Below are 5000 nucleotides of genomic sequence, written 5' to 3'. Positions count from 1 at the left end.
TTTTCTCTTTAAAATTTTTCCCCTGAAAGCGTTTACCCAATCGGCCTCCCCCTCCCCCTCCCTACCCCCCATCCAGTCAACCCTTTCCTCTCTTTTCTTCCCCCCCCCCCCAACCCCAATCAGCTGCCCTCTTTCTCTCTCTGTTAGTCAGTCTATCTAGTTGTCTATCTACTTGCGTATCTGTCTGTTTGTTTATCTTTCTGTCTATCTACCTATCTATCTATCAACCTATCTATCTGGCCACCAATCCATCTTTCTCCCTTAGCATTATTCCCTGAAAGGAAGAAATAGAGAGAGGAAGAAAGAGAAAGAAAAAGAAAAAGGGAGAAAGAAAAGGAGAGAGACAGAGAGAGAGAGAGAGAGAGAGAAAGAGAGAGAGAGAGAGAGAGAGAGAGAGAGAGAGAGAGAGAAGAGAGAGAGTGAGAGAGAGAGAAAAAATAATAATAGGCCTACTTAACAATGGGGTTCACGTAGCGAGCAATCGCCTGTATGTTCTATTTACCCCTTTCCCTCTCTCTCTTTCTCTCTTTCTATTCTTATTCGTGTGTTTTCTCTTCCTATTTTTCGCTCGAGTTCACATGTCAAAGGTGAAGGGGAACGCCCGAGGATCGATAGGTATATTGTAGTTCTTGTAGAGTTTATGTCGTTGTTTTTGTTGCTTTTTTTATCGCTAGCTTCGTTAGCTTCGTAATGATAAGTATAAAAAAAAATGCATAAAGCGAGAGATGATAATGATGATTGTAAATTGTAATGAGCATAGTAATAATGGGGATGTTACTACTGTGGGTAAACTAATAATAATGATTATAATTATAATAAGGTGATAGGTAACATAGATGATGAAATAATGATAAAAACAAAAATAATGATAATGATAACAATAATGATAACAATAATAGCAAACGGTAAAAAATATATAAAGAAAAATGATAATAAGATAAAATTTTAATGATATTGTTGATAAATTTAAAAATAAGATAAAAAAATAATAATAAAAAATGAAAATAATAATGATAAAAATAAAATAATAATAATAATAATAAAATAATAGCAAAATAAAAACACCCAAAAAATAATAAAGTAATAAAAAATATAAAAACAATAAAAAAAGAAACAATGATAGTAATAAAATAGCAAAAAAAATAGTAATGGGTTATAATAATAATAATAATGAGATAATAATAATAAAAGACCCCTTATGAAATTTTTTATTATTATCATAATTATTATTTTTATTTTTAATATTAAGATTGTTATTACATATGATATCATAATAAATATATAATAATAATGAAATAAAAGATAATATAACAATGAAAAATAATAAAATAATAAAAAAAATAATAATAATAATAATAAATAATAAAAATAATAATAATAAAATGATAAGAAAAAGAATTAGGGCCCAATTTAGTTATAATAATGAAAAACAATAGTTTTAAAATACAATAGAAATATGAAAAATAATAATAGGGCAAAAATTGATTTTAATAGTAGTGATGCGGAATAAAAATTCCCAAAATCATTTATTGCGATATGAAACCTATAACATCCCGCTGACTATATATCATCACCCCTATCCTTTTCCCTTTCTCTTACTCTCTTCTTCACCCCTCCTCTCTCCTCCCCCTCTCTCTCTCATCTCTATCTCTCTCTCTTTTCTCTCATCCCTCTCTTTTCTCTCTTCTCTCTTCTCTCTCCTCTCTCTCCCCTCTTTATCCTCTTTCATTTTCTCTCTTTTTCTTTTCCTCTCTCTCTCTTTTTTTCTTTTTTTCTCTGCTCATCTCTCCTCTCTCTCTCTCTCTCTCTCTTTTCTTCCTCTCGTATCTCTCCCTCTCCCTCTCCTCCTCTCATCTCTTCCCTCATTTCTCGCCCCCTCTCTCTCTCTCTCTCTCTTAACTCCCCTCTCCTCCTTTATCTCCTCCTCTCTTTCGCTCTCCTCTCTCTCCTCTCTCTTCTCCTCTCTCTTCTCTCTCTCCCTAATCCCCTCACCTCCTCTCTCTCTCTCTCTCTCTTCTCTCTCTTTCTCTCCTCTCTCCTCTCTCCTCTTCTCTCTTCTCTCTCTCCTTTTCTCTTTTCTCTCTATCTCTCCCCCCTTTCCCGCGCTCCTCTCCCTCCTCTCTTTCTTCTCTCTGTCTCTCTCTCCCTCTTCTTTCACTCTCTCTCTCTCAGATCTTCTCCTCTCATCCTCGTCTCTCTCCCTCTCTCTCTCTCATCCCTCTCTCTCTATCTCTCCCCACTCCCCTCTCTCTCCCTCCTTCTTTTTCCCTTTCTCTCTGTCTCTCTCTCTCCCCTCTTCTCTTCTCATTCTCTCACTTCTCTCTCTCTATATCCCGTCACGTCTCTCCTCCCCTTTTCCCTCTCTCTCTCTTCTCTCTACCCCACTCCCGCTCTCGCTCCCTCCTTCTCTTCTTTCTCTCGTCTCTCTCTCTCTCCTCTCATCCTCTCCCTCTCTCTCTCTCTCTCTCCTCCCTCACTCTCTCTATCTCGCTCTCTCTCTCTCTCTCTTCTCCTCATCTCGTCTAGCTCTCTCTCTCTCTCCTCATCTCTCTCTCCTCGATGCTCTCTCGCTCTCTCTCTCACCTCTCTCTCTCTCTCTCTCTCTCTCTCTCTCTCTCTCTCTCTCTCTCTCTCTCTCTCTCTCTCTCTCTCTCTCTCTCTCTCTCTCTCTCTCTCTCTCTCTCTCTCTCTCTCTCTCTCTCTCTCTCTCTCTCTCTCTCCTCTCTCTCTCTCTCTCTCTCTCTCTCTCTCTCTCTCTCTCTCTCTCTCTCTCTCTCTCTCTCTCTCTTCTCTCTCTCTCTCTCTCTCTCTCTCTCTCTCTCTCTCTCTCTCTCTCTCTCTCTCTCTCTCTCTCTCTCTCTCTCTCTCTCTCTCTCTCTCTCTCTCTCTCTCTCTCTCTCTCTCTCTCTCTCTCTCTCTCTCTCTCTCTCTCTCTCTCTCTCTCTCTCTCTCTCTCTCTCTCTCTCTCTCTCTCTCTCTCTCTCTCTCTCTCTCTCTCTCTCTCTCTCTCTCTCTCTCTCTCTCTCTCTCTCTCTCTCTCTCTCTCTCTCTCTCTCTCTCTCTCTCTCTCTCTCTCTCTCTCTCTCTCTCTCTCTCTCTCTCTCTCTCTCTCTCTCTCTCTCTCTCTCTCTCTCTCTCTCTCTCTCTCTCTCTCTCTCTCTCTCTCTCTCTCTCTCTCTCTCTCTCTCTCTCTCTCTCTCTCTCTCTCTCTCTCTCTCTCTCTCTCTCTCTCTCTCTCTCTCTCTCTCTCTCTCTCTCTCTCTCTCTCTCTCTCTCTCTCTCTCTCTCTCTCTCTCTCTCTCTCTCCTCTCTCTCTCTCTCTCTCTCTCTCTCTCTCTCTCTCTCTCTCTCTCTCTCTCTCTCTCTCTCTCTCTCTCTCTCTCTCTCTCTCTCTCTCTCTCTCTCTCTCTCTCTCTCTCTCCTCTCTCTCTCTCTCTCTCTCTCTCTCTCTCTCTCTCTCTCTCTCTCTCTCTCTCCTCTCTCTCTCTCTCTCTCTCTCTCTCTCTCTCTCTCTCTCTCTCTCTCTCTCTCTCTCTCTCTCTCTCTCTCTCTCTCTCTCTCTCTCTCTCTCTCTCTCTCTCTCTCTCTCTCTCTCTCTCTCTCTCTCTCTCTCTCTCTCTTCCCTGCCTTTCTTTATAGCCTATTCAATTTTTCATTTCACTTGTTCCTTCGTTTATCCTCGCTTGCTTTCCATACTCCTTTTATCGCAGCTGCTTCTCAAGGATACCCTTTTCTCAGCCATTTCCAATTAACCAACCCTTTTGCCATCTCCTCTCCACATTTCCCTTCCCCTCTCCTGCTCTTCCCTCTTTCTCTTTCTCCCCCTCTCTCTCTCTCTCTCTCTCTCTCTCTTTCTCATATACATACACTGCTACATGTTACATTTTTGCGCCGGTCTACGAATGGGATCTTCGTCTGCTTCTACTTTTACTTTTTCGTCTCTTCGTTTGTTTGTTTGTTTGTTTTTCTTTTTAGTCTTCGAATTCTTCTTTTCGCTCCTCCATCTACCCAGTCTCTTTCTTTCTCTAACTATCTGTCTATCTATATATCTCTTTTTAATCATCTCCTGGTCCTCCTCCTCTTCCTCCTCCTATTCCTCCTCCTCCTTCCTCTTCTTCTTCTATCTTCACATTTTCCTTCTTCTCTTTCTGCTCCTTCTTCTTCTTCCTTTTCTTCTTCTTCTATCTCTTCTCCTTCTCCTTCTTTATCTTCTCTTCTCCGTCTCCGTCACCTTCTTATTATCATTTATATGATTTTCTTCTTATTATTATTATTCATTCTCTCTCTCTCTCTCTCTCTCTCTCTCTTCTCCTCTCTCTCTCTCTATCTTCTCCTCTCTCTCTCTCTCTCTCTCTCTCTCTTCTCCTCTCTCTCTCTCTCTCCCTTTCTCCCCATCTCACTTGCGTTTTCCTCAAGATTCTTCCGGTATCCTACCTCCTTGTAGCAATATCTGTAAACCTCTCTCATCTTTTCCCCTATCCTCGTCTTGTTTTTCTTCTTCTTCTTCTTCTCTTTCATATCCTTTCATCCCTGCCCCGCCTCTCTGTGTTTTCTTGGTGTGACGCCGCGTTCCTCGCCCAAGTTTATTTTCCACGCCATTTATTCGTCTCTCCCTTTCCCTCTCCTTCACTCACCTTCAAAGTCTGAGCTTCTTTTAACCCAGAACACTGTCTGTCTCTCCCACCCTCTCATTTATCGTAATCTAAATGTTGTTATCCCTTTCGTACATATTTTCTTGCTTACCCTCTATGCTCTGTCTCAATTTTTTCCTCTCCTCCTTCTCCTCGTTCGGTATCTCCCCGCTCTGAACTTCTCCTTCCTTATTCGCACAATCCTTCTTCCCCTTTTACTCTTTTCCTCCTGTTTCCTCTCTTCCATCACTATCAAGCCACCGCGGACACCAAGAACATTATCATCACTGCGTTTAGTCTTAAGAACAATGTCGTAGCGGTAGGATAGATAGATGGAGAGATAGATAGATAGGTATATAGATAGATAGA

Source organism: Penaeus chinensis, chromosome 13 (genome assembly GCF_019202785.1).
Source record: "Penaeus chinensis breed Huanghai No. 1 chromosome 13, ASM1920278v2, whole genome shotgun sequence".
NCBI lineage: Eukaryota > Metazoa > Arthropoda > Malacostraca > Decapoda > Penaeidae > Penaeus > Penaeus chinensis.
Note: the sequence above shows the minus strand (reverse complement) of the source record.